This window comes from Protopterus annectens, chromosome 7.part0, assembly GCF_019279795.1.
Source record: "Protopterus annectens isolate FY-2018-M chromosome 7.part0, PAN1.0, whole genome shotgun sequence".
In the NCBI taxonomy this organism is placed as follows: Eukaryota; Metazoa; Chordata; order Ceratodontiformes; family Protopteridae; genus Protopterus; species Protopterus annectens.
The window spans coordinates 731,428,853-731,442,525 of record NC_056739.1 but is presented as its reverse complement, the minus strand read 5'-3'; positions in this window follow the sequence as shown (position 1 = coordinate 731,442,525).

The following is a 13,673-nucleotide window of genomic DNA, read 5'->3' as shown; positions in this document are numbered from 1 at the left end:
GTGCCCACATCTTCATAGTATGTGCCATGCTACACAATATGATCCTGCGGAAACAGCTGCAGCAGGGACAGAATGGTGAACGCCCTCACAGCCCACCACCATTGCCAAGAGTCCCACAGGCACAGAGGTACTCAGACCATAAACACCCTGTGCCATCCCCAGTAGACAGATGGAGGTGTGCCCAGTATGCTCATGCCTTGGTAAAGAGGGAAGGTATAGCACACACACTGACAGTGTAGATACCTATGGACTAACACCCTTCTTCACCTGTGCACACAGCAAACATGGATGGCACACACACACACACACACACACACACACGACCACCTGTAAATTGTCATGTATAGGTAGTCTACTGTTTGCATCCTACATAGGCAGCCCTCAACTATTGTACACACAACTGTCATTGGAACAAGGTAAATCAATACCTGAATAGTAAATTAAGCTACCAGCATGTGTCCATACAGTATGTATAGGTTCATAGATACATAGGTAGGTACATGTGTAACTGACCGAGGCCAGTCATAAGCATAGCCAGAAAGTGTCTGCTGTCACCACCCCATTGATTAACTAACTGTCCCTCTGTGGAGCAGAGCCAATTACAGGATCCCTGGGGTGTATCCACTGTTCCCCACCCACTTTGCAAGGTGTCCCTGGAGTGTTAGTGAGGGGTTTCATATAATGTAATCAGGGATGTAGTTCCAAATAATGAGGACTACCAGTGACAGGAATCTGTCACTTCAGCATCTTCCAGTTATGGTTGTGGCAAGGTGTAGCTCATTACAATGTGTGGCTCACTGTGACATGGATGCCCATAGGTGGAGAATATCCATTACACATGACTTGGACACGGCTTTGTTGGCCAGCAAATATCATCCCTGAGCAAACAAGATGCCACTGAGTAATGCATGATTTAATGCAGTCTGGCAGCATAGGACAAATATCTGAGGGCATTATCCCTCTATGCGAGGTACATTTGTGGCCCTTCCAGCTGTCAGATGTGTCATCTGAGGTACATCCAAAATGGGTTATCATACTCGATGATGGGATTGATGACTGATGAGTAAAAGGGCACAATAACCTAAGTTTGTTTAGATGTAAACCCTTAAGTAATCAGATGACCTACATAGATGGATGTCCTAATTACTTCGCACATATGACTGTCGAAGGAGAGATCACTATGTAATGTAGTCCCCACATACCCATTATGTCATCTGAATTATACTGTCTGCCACTCATGTATTAATATGTGTGTGTGTAGTTTCCCAAAATGGAATGACCATGCAGTATGTGGCCTTTAGCTGGAGGCCATCACTCTGACACCCTGTGTTGGTCTATGTGAGGCCCCTTGAAGGACTTCTCTGACAGCTGGACTGTCGGTTATGGCTCCCAGTCTGCAGTAATCACCAAACATGACCTGCTGTAGTCCACCTGTGTTAGCCCATACCTCTGAGAAGGATATGGCAAACAGTAGGGGTCCCAGGACTGAGTCCTGTGGAACACCAGTTGTGACTGGTCAAGAGTAGGACATGAAGGCTGCTAGGCTTACCATGTGGGTCCTGTGTGTAAGCCTGTTGGCAAACCAACCTGTGATGTATGGGTGTATGTACTGGCTGGTGAGTATAGAAATAATACCTGAGTGGGGAATGGTGTCAAAACCCTTGGCGAGGTCCAGGTAGTATGTGTGAACTACCACACCCCACACCTAAATTCTAGGTGGCTGTAAGATGTCAAACTGGTTCAGTAGGCATGATCTGCACTCAATCAAGGTGACCTGGGTTGGGTCAAGTGCCTAGATGTTACCATTGTCGATGTTAATGAGTGCCATGAGGATGCACTCCATAGTCATGCAGATCAGGCTACTCAGGCCTATGGGGTGGTAGTTACCATTGTCAGTTGTGTCACCTCCTTGGTGGAGTGTAATAGCTGTTGCCATGCACCAGTGAATGGCCATGTAGCCTGTGTAGAGGGTGATGTTGAATTGTTATATTAGGCGGGGGGCCACCTTGTCTTGTAATGTCTGCAGGATGCAGTCTGGGACACCATCTGCCTCCATTGATGCTCTGTCATGCCATTTGAAAGGGCCATTACCACCTGTATGTCACAGGTGTCTGGGATACTGTACATTTTGGGTATTGTTGTGGGCCCAGTAGGGGGTAAAGTTTGCTCTGAATGTATCATCAAGTGTGTAGGTAATATCAGTAGGGTCAGTATATTCAGTGCAATATTGCACCAGCATAGTGCAAATCTGTGTGTTTCTGCTTACATCCTTGACATAGCCACAGAAACCTTTGTGGTCATATTCTGAATCCATGCCTATTTACCTGTGGATGTCAGCCTTGGATGATTGCATGAGTAACATAAGTATCTTGCTAATACTGGTCATGGACGTCTGCATGTCTTGGGATTTGCTGTTGTTCTGGATTACTCTACTACTTCTGTTGTATAGCCTGTATAGTACAGGGGTTCAGCAGACTGATGTCCTTGAGTAGGAGTATGTTGTGTGTGTGTGGCATGTACATATCCAGGGCAGGTACATGTATGTCATATCCAAACATGAGGGTGTTTACTGGTGTACAGCAGCAGTCATCTGCTAATGCTGTAAATAACCGAGGGCCCCTGGTATGTGTACAGCTGACCTGGTTACAGACAGTGGTATCATTGCATTGCATAACGCATGATGCAACTGTGTCAGTACATAGGTACTCTGCACAGTTGATGTAAAGCTTGGTACAGTCCACTGGTCAAGGGTCACATGGTGGTGTACTTTTATATGTCCTACAACATGTATGGATGTGTGTTGGTGGTCCGAGGGCATGTGGTGTCTGAGGTTTACATCATAGAATGCAGCATTTGACACTGTGTCCTGCACCTGACTCATCTGTGATACCTTTTGTGGAAGTACCGGTCAGTACATGTGAGTGGCCTCTATGTATGTGGGGACACCACCACCTGGAGCAGTCCGTACCTGTGTTATGGCCCACATGTCTGGTTCTGAGGTATATGGTGGTAGTGCTATTGTGCACTACAGAGCATTCAGCCAGGTGTTCCTCACTGCACAGATGTCAGTACTCTCCATTGTTGGATCTACAGTGAGCAGCTATGAGTATGGACGCTACACATCTAGCACTGGTTAGCATAAGCATAAAATGTAGTTGTCCTCTAGGTGTCAGGGTGTTATCCTGAGTTTAGGACATTTTCCTTGGAATGGCACTATATGGGCAAATGCGACTTAGGTATTATCCTCACTCCCTTGAATCATGGATGCCTGTGATATGTGTCAAAGGCCTGTCTACTGTCAGTCATGTCATCCCAGAATGACAAACACTGGACAACCTCGTAATCACAGCAGGACATTGGCTCATTGTGTTGGTCAAGCAGTTGCCACTCCTAGCAAGGTTCATTGTGTTGGTCAAGCAGTTGCCACTCCTAGCAAGACATCACTGTAAGTGGTGGTATTGTGCTTGGTATAGGATGGTACATCTAAGGTGATGGACAGCAGCAGACATTGTGTATAAGACCGGTGTCAGATATATGTAGAGCAGTGTTCCTGCTAACAATGACAACTACTAACACCAGAGTCCATTACAATGTGTTCTTTACATCTAACTGTAATAGTATGGCCACTGTGGCCTTCCATGTTTAGAATCAGAGTGCATCCCAGACAGCCCCGTGCTACTAAGTGTATGAGCATGCCTAGTATAACCTTGTGTATATGGACACATAGTGCATTCCTGTGCTATTAAGTGTGTGAGCATGCCCAGTGACACCTTGTGTCAGTTATGTGCCTCTATGTGTATGGGCATGGCCATTGTAACCCTGTATAGTGATAGTAGTCGTCCATTCCTCAGATGGGCATACTCCAGGTCCTATAAACACACAGGTTCACAGGTATGTACATCTTAACTGCCAGCATCCCTGTTGATGCCTGCATTCCTAGAAGGCCAAAATGACAGCCTTGAAATGTGTAGTCTGTGTGGCGCTACTCATTACTATGTAGTATTGTAATAGTGATCTGTAGATAGGCAGGTGTTCTATTCCCACCACTGGCATGTGTGTGTGTGTGTGTGTGTGTGTGTGTGTGTGTGTGTGTGTGTGTGTGTGTGTGTTTGTGTGTGTTTGTCCCCGTCTGCCCGAGGACTGAATAATGCTTTAAGACTGCTCACACTCCATACAATTCCTATACCCACATTTGGCAAGGCTAATGATGTCACCCACCTACGAATACACCTCTGGAAGTGCTGTGTCCCAGTAATCTTGGTAGCGCATTCTGTAACTGCGTAATACTGTAGTGTAATAAAGTAGTTAGGCCTGTGTTCTAATCCCAGACTTGCCAAGTGTGTGTGTGTGTGTGTGTGTGTGTGTGTGTGTGTGTGTGTGTGTGTGTGTGTGTGTGTGAGTTTGTCCCTGTCTGCCTGAGGACTGAATAACGCTTTTAGACTGCTCACACTCCATACCATTCCTATATCCACGTTTGGCAAGGCTGATGATGTCACCCACCTAGAAATACACCTCTGGGAGTACTGTAACCCGGTAATCTGGGTAGTGCATTCTGTAACTGCATAATGCTGTAGTGTGTTAATGTTGTTAGGTCGGTGTTCTAATCCCAGACATGCCAGGTGTGTGTGTGTGTGTGTGTGTGTGTGTGTGTGTGTGTGTGTGTGTGTGTGTGTGTGTGTGTGTGTCTGTCTGTCTGCGTGAGACAAGTACATTGCTTTGTAGAGTATGCACTCTCTGTACAAATCACATGACCACCTTTGTCAATCCTGCTGTTGTCACCCACCTAGGTCTACACCTGTAGGTGTGCTGTAACCCAGTATTCTCCGTAGCATGTGCCCTAAAAGTGTATTGCTGCAGTGTGATACGATAGGTAGGGGTTCATATACAGGACATGCCAAGTGTGTGTTTGTCTGTCAGAGCCTGTGTAGAGGTGGCTGTGAGTGTCTTACCATTGGACATGTTGGGGAGTGGAATTTGTAGTTTTCCTATATGGTGCCCGTCTTATGACACATTGGCCACCTCACAAGGACTACAGCTGTGAGGCAGCCAAGGCCTGGTGAACAACATATGCAACCCTACTAGTACCCGGTATATGTCCTGCACCCATGTGCCATGCACAAACACAGTTGCCTAGGATATACCGACATGTTGCTAGTACCATGCACATTGATGACAGATAGTAGGCATGGTGTGAATGCAGTGGTCTGCAGAGGACATGGCACCCTGTACAGCAGTACAATAGGCACATATTTGCGGACATTGTGCCTTCACTATGTTCCCCACTGGATGCCTGCAAAATATGTGGTGCAATCAAATGTGATCCACAGAGGCCATACAATGCCGTACACATGTGCCCTGTATGGACCAATACCGCTGGCACCAGGGAATACTTGTATCTTACTATCAATGCAGGTGCAGGGTCGACCTGTTCACTATAAGCAGGTTTTGCCACACCTGATATTGGCGTATCAGGGTATAACAGTCTGTGTACACAACATGTGCCTGACAATCCAGGTACACCTGTACATGTCACTGTACAGTATTGTGGGACATGCACATCCCAGACAATGTCCATGTGAAAGACTATCAAACACAGACATGGCATGCATTGCAAAGCTATGGCCATACACATTGGTACCCAGGATGTCAAGGCAGATCATGCAGTAACCATCTGTGTGGGACATTGCAGACACTACACCCCTGCACTGCATACCATTATCGGTTGATGCAATGCCAAGGAGTACCCCTCACCCAGCCGTGTACAGCCATCTTGCACAGCCAACCACTACACACCCAAGCAGCAATGCATGCATGCATGTCAGTACTGGCACATTGTGTCTGTGTGTGTGTTATGATGCTCCCAACCACAGTCAATCCCAGTATAACCCTCATTGACATACCAGAAGATGTCAAACACTTTCATATGCCCTAGCCAATAGAACCTCCAGATATCCCGTTGTGCATGTAGTCCTGTGCATTACTGCAGTGTGGCAAACAAAGTAGTTAAGTTGTGTATTTGTGGCTCTGGCAAAGAGTGTTATTGCAAGTCCATTAGAGAGTGTGGGTGTGGTGACAATGGCATCTGTTCACATGGACAGGCATGTGTGCCACACCTAATGTATGTCTACTATATCTCTGTTGCAGATGTCTCTCACCTACACACATATGTTTTTACAGCACAGCAACATGTCGGCTTTGTGGCACATGTAGTAACATCATGCACATGTAATGGTAATGACTAGTCAGTCAGGGGGTTTGACCCCTGTACTGTTAGGCATGTGGCAGACGATGCTTAGGGTTAGGTCTCCAAGACCTTCTCTGTTGTACTTTGCCTGTCCCACCCACACACTCTCTGGTGGATGTGGATGTGTACACCTGCTCAGCAGCAGCATGTGTATTGTCAGTGATGGACATGATCAGGCGATGACCTCTGCACATATTGTAGTCCTCCTCTAGCTGATTGCATGTGGAACAGCTGTGATGGTGTTCCCATAGCCATTCGCATGATAAACACAGTACACTATCTAGGAAAAACATGCTGGTATTTGGCCATGACAGTCTCTGTGAGTGGTACCTGGATGTAGTGTTTTGAAACGGCATCACAGATGATATCTGGATGTACCTCAAACATCATACACAGCAGGAAATAGCCTAAAGATAGGAGGGTGATGTGTCACACATGACTACAACATGTAAGTGTAGCTATGCTGCATTGAGACTACTGCCTAACATGTTGTGTGTGGTAATAGCTATTCTGCATGTTTTAATACAGACATGACAGTACTCTGTTTGTGAGGGACCTCCAACTGTAGGGCCATCTGTGAACTGGTCAGTGTGTGTGACCATTTGTTTCCTGTGTTACACACAGAACGCAGATCTGTGCACAGCAGGAGCATAGTGTGAGGATTGCAGACAATACATGATGACAGGGATGTGTTACTGCCATTACATCCCTGACTGGACATATGTCACAAGAAGCAGTGATATGACAGACACTGTCTGGGGTTCCCAGTATCAAGCCAATAATGGGCAACTGTTCATAGCTGCGGTCACACATCTACTACACATTGTACAGATGGCATACAGTACATATGCATGTGTTGTGCTCCCTCTGCAAATGTATATCATCTGTTGTGTTGGGTTGATGGTGATATCTATGCATACTGTTGTTGGTAATCCTGTATGCTCTTGTCTCTCACTAAGCCATGTGTGGGTTTAAACTGCAACACCACAACACCATTGGCTGAACGGGTTGGGAGGTCCTGGCAGAACCTCCTGTCCCACTTCAGCTGACCATGGCACCGGGCACCAGCACATCTGGGGCCCAGCCTTGGATATTAACCTCTGTTGGCTCTGCACCACCTTCTGGTGGTACCACCACTGAGGATGGGGCATGTCCCTCCTGGGAGCAGGACCAGACAGGTACATGTCTGCTGTCGTGCGGTCACGGTTGTGTTGAGTTTGGGGGCTCACTAAGTGGTTCCAAAGCCAGATACACAAGCTCAAGGGTGGAGTGTCACATTTACAGGGTGATGCTGCCCCTCCTGAACAGCCCCCAGCACTGCCTCCTTTGCAGCTGTTTAGGTGCAGTGGTGGCTGCCCATGGCTGGGGACCTCAGTCCCACTGTTCCCATGGGCTTGTGAATGCTGAACACCCATCTCCGTCCGAGGTGTATCCCCCCACATGTGTCGTATATCAACCATGTATGCTATCTTGTCTGTGATCCTACCCTACCTATCCTCCACAGCCATACCTATACTCCTTCCCTCACATCCGACCCTCACCCTATGGAAACATAAGGTCAATCGGCTTCTAGGACAACATCTGCCCTATACATATCTGTCCATTTACCACACGTACCCACTGGACACATGTACCCTTGTAATATGCATCACAACATACTCCTGTTATCCTCACCCGTGTCCCTCAGGCGCATGATCCTGGTATGCACATCACTCCTAAATGGTCCAAGCACACATGATGAGGATGACCCCATTGTACACACAACACTACCGGTCCCTCTATGGTTACCCCATTTACCTTTATCATGATGAGGATGTTGCACACAGCACCTTGCATGAGTACTGTTCACACATAATGATTGGACAGGTACTGTTGTGTTAATGTACATTACATGCAGAGTGATGCATACGGCCAATGTACAACTGTTTGCGTGTATGAATGACACATGTCTGTCTGAGGGAGGCTTGAGATTACATAGAACAACACCACTACATAATACAAGCATTGCTGGTGTTTCCCGTTTCATTCATTTGTAATGCTTTGCTGCCACATGGTATGTTCCTGATATATCTCTATATATGTCTGTACTGAAATGCTGGACATAACCACTCACATATATATCTACATGATGGGATACATTCCTATACTGATGAATGACTGCGCTTGCGTGATATGTTTGTGGTACTGTCCTTTGTCTATATATCTGCCATGGCATATTGGTAAATCACATTAGCTGTGTGTGCAGGGTCCTGGTTCCGAGCCTTACAGAGGACATTTATTTAGTCGCAGGGCAGAACAAGGCCATCGGAGACAGAGGGAGTAAGGAACATTAAAACAGTTGTGAGCGGGTGTGTGTGGGTTTGCACAGTGTTAAGCAATGCTAACGTCTGGTTACAGCTTCTTACACTCGGTTAGCCTCTACATTGCTTTACCAGTGCAATACTCGCATACTGGTAGCCAAACAGGCTTACACCTGCTCTCTCCCGCACTTGCAAATGCATCGACATTGGTGCTTGCATCTGACACTCACACCCCTGGGTGGGAGTGAGGACCACAATATTACCTTGTGATGCGTATTACATCGGATTACATGCCTACAGTATCGGGAATGGCTGCCCATTAGGCAACGGCATGCCGTTCGACTGTACGGAATCGGCGGCCTGTCCAGTGATTTATTCATATTATTTGTGTGCTCCTCTTACAATCTGCTCCCATCTGGCTGATACATGGGGACCGAGACTCTTTAATACTGACAAGTAATTGGGTTTTGGGACCCACATCCGTCAGCCGAGTCATGCTACCACATACCTATTATAGGGTTGCCACCTTTTCAATTGCCCAAGGTGGATCTTTTATGTAGAAACGTCAGATTTTGCAGGGCAAAACATAACCACAGCCAGTACAAAGGAAATAACTTCACTGTTTTGCCTAAATAAAAGCTTATTCTTGTAGCATTATAGTTGCTTATTCTGTTTCTTATCACATTTAGGTGTTTCAGATACAAAATAATTGTTTTATGCAACTACTACAGACAATATAGGAAATCTTTGTCCTAAAATATCAGGACATTTGCCATATTTTCAATTATTTTGCAGTACACAACTGCCCAAAGGGGACTGTCCCTTGCAAAGGTGGACAGGTGGTAACCCTAACCTATTTTATCATCTTTCTAAGGTAGTCAATGGAATATGAGCTTTCTGTCACTATCAGACTTCTCATACGAATGGGGAAGAATGAACACTGAATCAGGGATACTGCATAACAACATCAGGGACACATTTAGAAGCTTGGTGCTATTTACCTAGTACATTGACAGACCCAGCATATATATAGTCATACACATTGTCTGAGATACATGCTGTTTATGACTCTTACATGTTGTCATTATTCATTATGTGTATTCCACCACCTTTCTTCCTAATATCACTAGTTCTAGGAGGGTTTAGGTGGGACAGAGTTAGAGTCTGAGTCATAATCATGGACATCCCTTGTAATTGGGGACAGTTCTATGGTATGGTCCCTATGTGTTCCCCCAATGGTTTACGGACTATCCAGTGGATGTGCTGTTAGGGTTTGAGAGGTATGGGCATCTGCAATACCCACATCGGAATATTATTTACATCCACAGGGTGGTCCTAATATGGCTCTGCCAGCCAACACCTGCATGCCTAGGCCCATAATCGCATACCCATAGTTCCCCTACCTGCCACTCCTCTACAGCACTCACCTTACTGTGGGTGCAGGTGGGGTATAAACACACCACTACACACTGCCCACTCTCCCTGTGTTGGGACACATTTCGTACATTGTGTCGACCTATGTGTTATCAGGCTTGCACAACCTACTGGTCCGTGTACATCTACAGCCTGGTCAGAGAAATCATTACAGGGCCTGGCTCCGGTCATTAATTTTTGGTGTCCCACAAGGGACATTGATGTCTATGTTTCAAGTGTCGACCTTGCAGATCTCTCCCACAGGTAGTTTCCTGCCGGTAGTCTGGGAAGCAGTGGTGTATTTACCTTTATTGAGTGTCTGTATGTCTCTCCGGCCTAGCTGGGGTGGGATGGGGGGTGATGCTACATGTTACACATTTGTTTATTGGACCTCCCACCAACATATGCCCGGCCTGTGAACATATGCTACCCGTAACTGCTGTATCATATCCTAGCTATATACATGTGTGTATATTTACTGCAACATATATATATATATATATATATTTACATTAATATATACAGACATATCTGCATATGTATGCATACATGTATACTCATATCTTGCTGTATATCTATATATACATATATATATATATACATATATATATATAGATATATATATAGATATATATATATATATATATATATATATATACATATATATATATACATATATATATATATATATATATATATATATATATATATATGTGTGTGTGTATATAATCTAACGACATATGGGACTGTGGTTGTCTGCATATGTATGTATTCATATGTGGGTATGTATCTGTATTCATTCTCTGTATGCATACATTCGTACTACGGCGAAGGAGAAGCATATCTCTATCTTGCTATGGGTGGATATACACACACATAGCTCTATATATATACATCTACATCTGGTTATTCCGTTCCTTGCCATATAGATTACACTTTGCTTTAGTAGGTCTCACAGTGGGTATGGCTTCTCGTTGGGTGACGCCTCTGCCCAATTAACAACATTCGCTTGCATCCCTAGGGCTGTCCATATTGGCCAACATCAGCCAATACCTGCACACCTAGACCCATAAGTAGATACCCATAGTTCCCCCACCCTCGCCTCCTCAACAGCACCCATCCTTACTCTGGACACACCACTACATGCTGCCCACTGTCCACTTCACGGACCCATTTTATACAATTGTCTCGGCCCATGGGTCATCAGGGTTACCCACCCTTGTATTCCGAGTCTGTATACACCACAGACAAGATGGCCGATGTATCACATATGTATTGTTTTGGCAATTTTTGGGGTGTCCCGCAAGGGACGCTCCAGTATGTGTTCCATGATTAGAATCCACGGGTGCACTGTGTACCCCCCCGGTTGTATCCTGCCTATGGTCTGGGGAGCAGTGGACACTTTACATTGATTGCATGTATAGTTCCTGTGTCCGGCTGTAGGGAGGGGGTGGAAGGGCATGCTGTGTGTGTCATGTGTCTTGCCTGGGCTCCTCACTTCCATTGCCAAAGCCTGTGGACATATGTCATTCCTGTGTGCTGTTTCCTATCATAGCTGTATATCTGTATATATCTACGCACACACACAGACACACAGACACACACACACACACACACACACACACACATATACACATATATATATATATATATATATATATATATACATATATATATATATATATATATATACATATATATGTATATATATATATATATATATATATATATATATACGTATATGTATGTCTGCAACCATATATATGTATATATATATTATATATATATATATATATATATATATATATATATATATATATATATATAAAATATTGGGAGCCTATTTATGTACGTGTTCAGCATATTTCCTTTACAATTAGACTGGTTTAGTATTTGGCGTTGCCGTAGAGGGCAGATTACAGGAATGATTCCATGTGTGGGGAGGCTTTCACATTTGATTATCGTCAGCACAGCAATGACTTAGGACACTGTACATGCCTCTGCGTTGTAGCAGTTTTGTCCCATCCCTCTTTTGCACAGCCTATTATTCCATCTACTGTCGATGTTTGTATGTGCACATTCCTATTATTGATGTCTACAAATGGAATGCATGTGTTACAGAGAATGTACTTCTACAAATTGATGTCTGCATGTGTGTATGCATATATAACTATTACAAACTCGCTGACCTCCACAGGGTGGTCCAATTAGAACTGGACCATCCAACCTGGCACGCCTGGATCCATAATTTCATACCCATAGTTCCTCCACCACTCCCGTGTTCAGTTTACATGCATAACTTCCAATATGCACTTATCGCAGCCATGACACACCTCCAAACATTGCCCTCTCCAGAGCGTTAGGGGCTCTACACATATATTGTCCCGCCTTGTGTATTCTCAGGCTCTCCCACCATTTAGTCTTTGAACATACCTGCCCTTACTTGTGTAATGGTCACAGGGCTAAACGCTCTTATTAATTTTTGGGTAGTCCCAGCAGGGACTATCCTATGTCTGTGTGTAAAGTAGACTGAGCAATTCAACTATGTTACTCTCACTGGTAATATCCTGCCTGTGGTGTGTGTAGCAGTGCTTTTCTCACTTTTGGCCAGCGTGATATGTCATACGCTGACAGCACTCTATGATACTGTAGTTGTTGTTGATTCCCTTCTCATCCCTTGTCAATGCTTTATTGTTACAATGTTCATTCATCATACATATATATATATATATATATATATATATATATATATATATATATATGTATATATATGGGTCTTCTTTAAATAACCGAACCGACACTTCACCGACACACAAAACACCGACCCCAAATTATCGAAAACACACAACACCGACAACTCACAAAACCGAACACCATTACACCGACACAAAAAAACGTAAACTACACATTACACACAATGACATATCCACTAACCTTAACCCAAACCCTAACCCTAAGGTCCGACACCACCGCACACTTACCCTACCCGCACCCTAACCCTAACTCACTTAACCCACCCCTAAACCTAAAGACTGTCACTATCGCACACTTAACCTACCTGCACCCTAACCCTAACTCACTTAACCCACCTTAAAACATAAAGCCTGTCACTATCGCACACTCACCCTACCCGCACTCTAAACCTAACTCACTTAACCCGTCCCTAAACTACAGTCCATCACTATCACACACTTACCTTACCCGAACCCTAACTCCGACAGTACCGCACACTCACCTTTCCCACACCCTAACCCAAAATCCCTCAATATCGCACACTTACCTGACCACTCCTAAATCCGTCACTATCGCACACTTATCGAGTCGCGCTCACACATTGCCCTTGTCGGTCTTTCGGCTGTTGGCAAATCACCTTTTCGATCAACTTGCTTTTCGGTCGTTTCATCTCGGTCTTCTGTGTGTCGGTGAAGTGGCGGTTCGGTTATTCAAGGTAGACCCATATATATATATATATATATATATATATATATAATATGTGTGTGTATGTATGTGTATATATATATATATATATATATATATATATATATATGTGTGTGTGTGTGTGTGTATATATATATATATATATATATATATATATATATATATATATATATATACATATATATATATATATATATATAATGTACATCTGTACATACTCATATACATTTCCTATGCTGGGCGCTGCTTGCACCCGCGCAAGCACAGTCGCATATGCT